Consider the following 9,505-nt stretch of genomic DNA (forward strand, 5'->3'; position numbering starts at 1 on the left):
ACCACATGTGCTTTACACACATCACAGTCCATCAACTGACATCATCAGTCTGTCAGTCAAACTGTGTATTGACTTTGATGTACATTGCTTCAAGGCAAGGCCAGACACCAGGCAGGGCCAGATAAGGTAAAAGTTAAGGTTAAAGTAAAAGTTTGGTGGCGTGCCACGCCCACATCCTAAGTAGCAGCCCAAAATCCTTCGCAATTTAACGTGGGCCATCCGTCTAGTGTCCGTTGATGCTACAACGGACTCATTCGGTCAAACCGCCTAGGAGGAGTTCGTCGAGATACGACCCCTACATCCTCCCCCAAATGGCCGCCGCCACCTAAAATGGACGACTTCCTGTTGGTTTTTGAACATGGGTTCTTGAGACTTTTTTGTGCGTCCTGTCACGAGTGATGTCTCCTCCGAAAATCATGCCCATACGTGCAACGGGAGGCGAGGGATAATTATTTTAAAACTTGTAGATGGCGCTAGTGAGTCAATTTTGCTTGGTTTCAAATGGGGGCCCCACCAGGGCCCTCAGGCCTGGAATCTGCCCCCCCTTATGAGTTTTCAAGCACATGCGACCTTCTGCGGGCGAATGATGACCCATTCTTTGTAAACGGCGAGGCCTGAGCATTCGCCGCCAGGCCACGCCCACCACGTGCGCTTTTCCTGCATCATGGTCCATCAACAGGCTTCACCAGGCTGTCAGGCAGTGACCTTGTGACCTCGGTGTTCATCTGATGAATCTCCTGCCAGAAAAGGCCTCATGTAGATGACACGCCTTTAGCCTGTCGCCAATAGGTGGCGCTGCGACGAAATCAGGAAGTGACCTACGGGGACGTTCGGGGCGGGGCCATGATCACATGTACCAAGTATGATGAAGATCTGACCACGTGGAGCCAAGTTATTCACGTCTACAGTTACGCTCAGCGTGCAAGGCCCGGGCAGATGAAAAAGGGCAAAATTTGGGGGCGTGCCACGCCCACATCGTACGGAATGTCCCAAAATCCTTCGCAATTTAACGTCGGCCATCCGTCTAGTGTCCGTTGATGCAACAACGGACTCATTCGGTCAAACCCCCTAGGAGGAGTTCGTCGAGATACGACCCCAACTTCTGGCCCGAAAAAGGCCGGCGCCATCCAAAATGGCCGACTTCCTGTTCGTTTTACAATATGGGTTCTTGAGACTTTTTGGTCCGTCCTGTCACGATAGACGTCTCCACAAAGTTTCGTGACGATAGGTGAAACTGGTGTCGGGGGCCAATTTTTTCAAAAATAAAAGGTGGCGCTAGAGAGTCAATTTTGGAACATTGTTTTCGGGACCCCCACCAGATCGAAATTTTCGGCAGACCTGACACGCTTGCAAAATTTGGTGAGTTTTCGGGCATGTTCAGGCCCTCAAAATGGCCGTCGAATCGGCAGAATAATAATAATAATAATAATAATAATAATAATTAAAACTGCAAGCAGTGATGAGCGGGCTCGAGCACCCCGACGCGGTCGGGGGTACGCGCGGGTCGGGGGTACACGCGGGTCGAGGGCGCACGCGTGTTCGGACGGGCGCGCGGACGCACCGTACGAAAAACCGCAACGATGGGATAAGCGGTAAGGGAGTTACGGCACTTGCAATTTTCCGCCCGGAGGGGGCGACGCCGGCGGCGAGGCTGGTGCGCGGTCACGTCCCGTCCGGCGCCCCGAACCGCCATAAAAACATTTGCGACGATCGGACCATGCGGTAGGTACTTGCGGCGGATATACGTTTCCGCCTGTGGGTGGCGCTATACAGTCTATGCGCCCACACGGTAACGGACCGGAGGGTACCCCGAACCACCAGAAAAAATTAGGTGCCGATCCGACCGTGCAGAAGGAAGTTACGGCTGATATACATTTCCACCAGTTGGTGGCGCTATAGCGTATGTACACACACTGTCATAGACCAAAGGGTAACCCGAACCACCAGAAAAAAATTCGGGCAGATCCGACCATGTGGGAGGAAGTTACGGCTATATACATTTCCACCAGTTGGTGGCGCTATAGAGTCTATTTATACACACAGTCATAGACCAGAGGGTACCCCGAACCACCAGAAAAAATTTGGGACCGATCCGACCATGTGGAAGGAAGTTACAGCTGATATACATATCCACCAGTTGGAGGCGCTATAGCGTATGTACACACACTGTCATAGGCCAGAGGGTACCCCGAACCACCAGAAAAAAATTCGGGCAGATCCGACCATGTGGGAGAAAGTTACGGCAGATATAAATTTCCACCAGTTGGTGGTGCTATACAGTCTATGTACACACACAGTCATAGACCAGAGGGTACCCCAAACCACCAGAAAAAATTTGGGGCCGATGCGACCATGTGGAAGGAAGTTACAGCTGATATACATTTCCACCAGTTGGTGGCGCTATAGAGTCTATGTACACACCCAGTCATAGACTGGAGGGTATCCCAAACCACCAGAAAAAATTTGGGGCAGATCCGACCATGTGGAAGGAAGTTACAGCTGATATACATTGCCACCAATAGGTGGTGCTATACAGTCTATGTACACACAGTATAACAGACCAGAGATTGACCCAACACACCAAAAAAAATTTCAAGACAATCTGACCATGAATCAGGAAGTTATGGCAGATATACATTTCCACCAGTTGGTGGCGCTATAGAGTCCATATACACACACAGTCACAGACTGGAGGGTGACCGAACCCACCCAAAAAATTAGGAGACGATCCGACCATGCGTGAGGAAGTTACAGCAGATATACATTTCCACCAGTTGGTGGCGCTGTGTTGAACATGGGTTCTGGAGCGTTAGGTGCGTCCTGTCATGATAGACGTCTCCACCGAAAATCATAGCGATACGTGCCACGGGTGGCGAGGGATAATGAATTGAAACTTCTAGGTGGCGCTAGTGTGTCAATTTAGATTGGTGTCACATGGGAGCACCACCAGGGCGCTCAGGCCTGGATTCTGACCTTACGTGTAAAATTTCAGCAGCCTGTGACCTTCTGCGGGCAAAATATAAGCCTTCGATGGTCAATGGCGAAGGCTGACCATTCGCCGTGGCCACGCCCACCACATGTGCTTTACACACATCATAGTCCATCAACTGACATCATCAGTCTGTCAGTCAAACTGTGTATTGACTTTGATGTACATTGCTTCAAGGCAAGGCCAGACACCAGGCAGGGCCAGATAAGGTAAAAGTTAAGGTTAAAGTAAAAGTTTGGTGGCGTGCCACGCCCACATCCTAAGTAGCAGCCCAAAATCCTTCGCAATTTAACGTGGGCCATCCGTCTAGTGTCCGTTGATGCTACAACGGACTCATTCGGTCAAACCCCCTAGGAGGAGTTCGTCGAGATACATCCTCCCCCAAATGGCCGCCGCCACCAAAAATGGCCGACTTCCTGTTGGTTTTTGAACATGGGTTCTTGAGACTTTTTTGTGCGTCCTGTCACGAGTGATGTCTCCTCCGAAAATCATGCCCATACGTGCAACGGGAGGCGAGGGATAATTATTTTAAAACTTGTAGGTGGCGCTAGTGAGTCAATTTGGCTTGGTTTCAAATGGGGGCCCCACCAGGGCCCTCAGGCCTGGAATCTGCCCCCCCCTTATGAGTTTTCAAGCACATGCGACCTTCTGCGGGCGAATGATGACCCTTTCTTTGTAAACGGCGAGGCCTGAGCATTCGCCGCCAGGCCACGCCCACCAGGTGCGCTTTTCCTGCATCATGGTCCATCAACAGGCTTCACCAGGCTGTCAGGCAGTGACCTTGTGACCTCGGTGTTCATCTGATGAATCTCCTGCCAGAAAAGGCCTCATGTAGATGACACGCCTTTAGCCTGTCGCCAATAGGTGGCGCTGCGACGAAATCAGGAAGTGACCTACGGGGACCTTCGGGGCGGGGCCATGATCACATGTATCAAGTATGATGAAGATCTGACCACGTGGAGCCAAGTTATTCACGTCTACAGTTACGCTCAGCGTGCAAGGCCCGGGCAGATGAAAAAGGGCAAAATTTGGGGGCGTGCCACGCCCACATCGTACGGAATATCCCAAAATCCTTCGCAATTTAACGTCGGCCATCCGTCTAGTGTCCGTTGACGCAACAACGGACTCATTCGGTCAAACCCCCTAGGAGGAGTTCGTCGAGATATGACCCCAACTTCTGGCCCGAAAAAGGCCGCCGCCATCCAAAATGGCCGACTTCCTGTTCGTTTTCCAATATGGGTTCTTGAGACTTTTTGGTCCGTCCTGCCACGATAGACGTGTCCACCAAGTTTCGTGACGATCGGTGAAACTGGTGGCGGGGGCCAATTTTTTTTTAATTTCAAGGTGGCGCTAGAGAGCCAATTTTGGAACATTATATTTGAAACCCATAAAATATCAAATTTTTCGCCAGACCTGATGCGCTCGGCAAATTTGGTGAGTTTTCGGGCATGTTCAGGCCCTCAAAATGGCGCTCAAAGGCGGAGAAGAATAATAATAATAATTAAAACTGCAAGCAGTGATGAGCGGGCTCGAGCACCCCGACGCGGTCGGGGGTACGCGCGGGTCGGGGGCGCGCGCGTGTCTGGACGGGCGCGCGGACGCGCCGTACAAAAAAACGCGGCGATGGGATAAGCGGTAAGGGAGTTACGGCACTTGCAATTTTCCGCCAGGAGGGGGCGACGCCGGCGGCGAGGCGGGTGCGCGGTCACGTCCCGTCCGGCGCCCCGAACCGCCATAAAAAAATTCGCGACGATCGGACCATGCGGTAGGTACTTGCGGCGGATATACGTTTCCGCCTGTGGGTGGCGCTATACAGTCTATGCGCCCACACGGTAACGGACCGGAGGGTACCCCGAACAACCAGAAAAAATTAGGTGCCGATCCGACCGTGCGGAAGGAAGTTACGGCTGATATACATTTCCACCAGTTGGTGGCGCTATAGCGTATGTACACACACTGTCAAAGACCAGAGGGTACCCCGATCTACCGGAAAAAAATTCGGGCAGATCCGACCATGTGGGAGGAAGTTACGGCAGATATACATTTCCACCAGTTGGTGGCGCTATACAGTCTATGTACACACACAGTCATAGACCAAAGGGTACCCCAACCGCCAGAAAAAATTTGGTGCCGATCCGACCATATGGAAGGATGTTACGGCAGATATACATTTCCACCAGTTGGTGGCGCTATAGAGTCTATGTACACACACAGTCATAGACCAGAGGGTACCCCAAACCACCAGAAAAAATTTGGGACCGATCCGACCATGTGGAAGGAAGTTACGGCAGATATACATTTCCACCAGTTGGTGGCGCTATAGCGTCTATGGACACACACAGTCACAGAGTGGAGGGTGACCCAACCCAGCAAAAAAAATTTGGGACCGATCCGACCATGCATAAGGAAGTTACAGCAGATATACATTTTCGCCAGTTGGTGGCGCTACACAGTCTATGTACACACACAGTCATAGACCAGAGGGTACCCCAAACCACCAGAAAAAATTTGGGGCCGATCCGACCATGTGGAAGGAAGTTACAGCTGATGTACATTTCCACCAGTTGGTGGCGCTATACAGTCTATGTACACACAGTATAACAGACCAGAGATTGACCCAACACACCAAAAAAAATTTCAAGACAATCTGACCATGAATCAGGAAGTTACGGCAGATATACATTTCCACCAGTTGGTGGCGCTGTGTTTTGAACATGGGTTCTGGAGCAATAGGTGCGTCCTGTCATGATAGACGTCTCCACCGAAAATCATAGTGATACGTGCCACGGGTGGCAAGGGATAATGAATTGAAACTTCTAGGTGGCGCTAGTGTGTCAATTTAGATTGGTGTCACATGGGAGCACCACCAGGGCGCTCAGGCCTGGATTGTGACCTTACGTGTAAGATTTCAGCAGTTTGTGACCTTCTGCGGGCAAAATATGAGCCTTCGATGATCAATGGCGAAGGCTGACCATTCGCCGTGGCCACGCCCACCACATGTGCTTTACACACATCATAGTCCATCGACTGACATCATCAGTCTGTCAGTCAAACTGTGTATTGACTTTGATGTACATTGCTTCAAGGCAAGGCCAGACACCAGGCAGGGCCAGATAAGGTAAAAGTTAAGGTTAAAGTAAAAGTTTGGTGGCGTGCCACGCCCACATCCTAAGAAGCAGCCCAAATTCCTTCGCAATTTAACGTGGGCCATCCGTCTAGTGTCCGTTGATGCTACAACGGACTCATTCGGTCAAACCCCCTAGGAGGAGTTCGTCGAGATACGACCCCTACATCCTCCCCCGAATGGCCGCCGCCACCTAAAATGGCCGACTTCCTGTTGGTTTTTGAACATGGGTTCTTGAGACTTTTTTGTGCGTCCTGTCACGAGTGATGTCTCCTCCGAAAATCATGCCCATACGTGCAACGGGAGGCGAGGGATAATTATTTTAAAATTTGTAGGTGGCGCTAGTGAGTCAATTTGGCTTGGTTTCAAATGGGGGCCCAACCAGGGCCCTCGGGCCTGGAATCTGCCCCCCCTTATGAGTTTTCAAGCACATGCGACCTTCTGCGGGCGAATGATAACCCTTTCTTTGTAAACGGCGAGGCCTGAGCATTCGCCGCCAGGCCACGCCCACCACGTGCGCTTTTCCTGCATCATGGTCCATCAACAGGCTTCACCAGGCTGTCAGGCAGTGACCTTGTGACCTCGGTGTTCATCTGATGAATCTCCTGCCAGAAAAGGCCTCATGTAGATGACACGCCTTTAGCCTGTCGCCGATAGGTGGCGCTGCAACGAAATCAAGAAGTGACCTACGGGGACGTTCGGGGCGGGGCCATGATCACATGTACCAAGTATGATGAAGATCTGACCACGTGGAGCCAAGTTATTCACGTCTACAGTTACGCTCAGCGTGCAAGGCCCGGACAGATGAAAAAGGGCAAAATTTGGGGGCGTGCCACGCCCAGATCGTACGGAATATCCCAAAATCCTTCGCAATTTAACGTCGGCCATCCGTCTAGTGTCCGTTGATGCAACAACGGACTCATTCGGTCAAACCCCCTAGGAGGAGTTCGTCGAGATACGACCCCAACTTCTGGCCCGAAAAAGGCCGGCGCCATCCAAAATGGCCGACTTCCTGTTCGTTTTCCAATATGGGTTCTTGAGACTTTTTGGTCCGTCCTGTCACGATAGACGTCTCCACCAAGTTTCGTGACGATCGGTGAAACTGGTGGCGGGGGCTAATTTTTTTTAAAATTCAAGGTGGCGCTAGAGAGCCAATTTTGGAACATTATATTTGAAACCCATAAAATATAAAATTTTTCGCCAGACCTGATGCGCTCAGCAAATTTGGTGAGTTTTCGGGCATGTTGAGGCCCCCAAAAAGGCCGACGGTTGGCAGAATAATAATAATAATAATAATAATAATAATAATAATAAACATTAAAACTGCAAGCAGTGATGAGCGGGCTCGAGCACCCCGACGCGGTCGGGGGTACGCACGGGTCGGGGGTACGCGCGGGTCGGGGGCGCGCGCGTGTTCGGACGGGCGCGCGGACGCACCGTACGAAAAACCGCAACGGTGGGATAAGCGGTAAGGGAGTTACGGCACTTGCAATTTTTCGCCCGGAGGGGGCGACGCCGGCGGCGAGGCTGGTGCGCGGTCACGTCCCGTCCGGCGCCCCGAACCACCATAAAAAAATTCGCGACGATCGGACCGTGCGGTAGGTACTTGCGGCGGATATACGTTTCCGCCTGTGGGTGGCGCTATACAGTCTATGCGCCCACACGGTAACGGACCGGAGGGTACCCCGAACCACCAGAAAAAATTTGGGGCCGATCCGACCATGTGGAAGGAAGTTACAGCTGATATACATTTCTACCAGTTGGTGGCGCTATAGCGTATGTACACACACTGTCATAGACCAGAGGGTACCCCGAACCACTGGAAAAAAATTCGGGCAGATCCGACCATGTGGGAGGAAGTTACGGCAGATATACATTTCCACCAGTTGGTGGCGCTATAGAGTCTATGGACACGCAGATTCAAAGTGTGGAGGGCGACCCGACCAACCAAAAAAAATTTAGAGACGATCGGACCATGTGGAAGGAAGTTACAGCTATATACATTTCCACCAGTTGGTGGCGCTATAGAGTCTATGTACACACACAGTCATAGACCAGAGGGTACCCCAAACCACCAGAAAAAATTTGGGGCCGATCCGACCATGTGGAAGGAAGTTACAGCTGTTATACATTTCCACCAATTGGCGGCGCTATACAGTCTATGTACACAGTATAACAGACCAGAGATTGACCCAACACACCAAAAAAAATTCAAGACAATCTGACCATGAATCAGGAAGTTACGGCATATATAAATTTCCACCAGTTGGTGGCGCTATACAGTCTATATACACACACAGTCATAGACCAGAGGGTACCCCAAACCACCAGAAAAAATATGGGGCCGATGCGACCATGTGGAAGGAAGTTACAGCTGATATACATTTCCATCAGTTGGTGGCGCTATAGTGTATGTACACACACAGTCATAGACCAGAGGGTACCCCAAACCACCAGAAAAAAATTTGGGCAGATCGGACCAAGTGGGAGGAAGTGACGGCAGATATACATTTTCACCAGTTGGTGGCGCTATAGAGTCTATGTACACACCCAGTCATAGACTGGAGGGTATCCCAAACCACCAAAAAAAATTGGGGGCAGATCCGACCATGTGGAAGGAAGTTACAGCTGATATACATTGCCACCAATAGGTGGTGCTATACAGTCTATGTACACACAGTATAACAGACCAGAGATTGACCCAACACACCAAAAAAAATTTCAAGACAATCTGACCATGAATCAGGAAGTTATGGCAGATATACATTTCCACCAGTTGGTGGCGCCATAGAGTCCATATACACACACAGTCACAGACTGGAGGGTGACCGAACCCACCCAAAAAAATTAGGAGACGATCCGACCATGCGTGAGGAAGTTACAGCAGATATACATTTCCACCAGTTGGTGGCGCTGTGTTTTGAACATGGGTTCTGGAGCGTTAGGTGCGTCCTGTCATGATAGACGTCTCCACCGAAAATCATAGTGATACGTGCAACGGGTGGCGAGGGATAATGAATTGAAACTTCTAGGTGGCGCTAGTGTGTCAATTTAGATTGGTGTCACATGGGAGCACCACCAGGGCGCTCAGGCCTGGATTCTGACCTTACGTGTAAGATTTCAGCAGCCTGTGACCTTCTGCGGGCAAAATATGAGCCTTCGATGGTCAATGGCGAAGGCTGACCATTCGCCGTGGCCACGCCCACCACATGTGCTTTACACACATCACAGTCCATCAACTGACATCATCAGTCTGTCAGTCAAACTGTGTATTGACTTTGATGTACATTGCTTCAAGGCAAGGCCAGACACCAGGCAGGGCCAGATAAGGTAAAAGTTAAGGTTAAAGTAAAAGTTTGGTGGCGTGCCACGCCCACATCCTAAGTAGCAGC

This window comes from Doryrhamphus excisus, chromosome 5, assembly GCF_030265055.1.
Source record: "Doryrhamphus excisus isolate RoL2022-K1 chromosome 5, RoL_Dexc_1.0, whole genome shotgun sequence".
NCBI classification, from domain to species: domain Eukaryota; kingdom Metazoa; phylum Chordata; class Actinopteri; order Syngnathiformes; family Syngnathidae; genus Doryrhamphus; species Doryrhamphus excisus.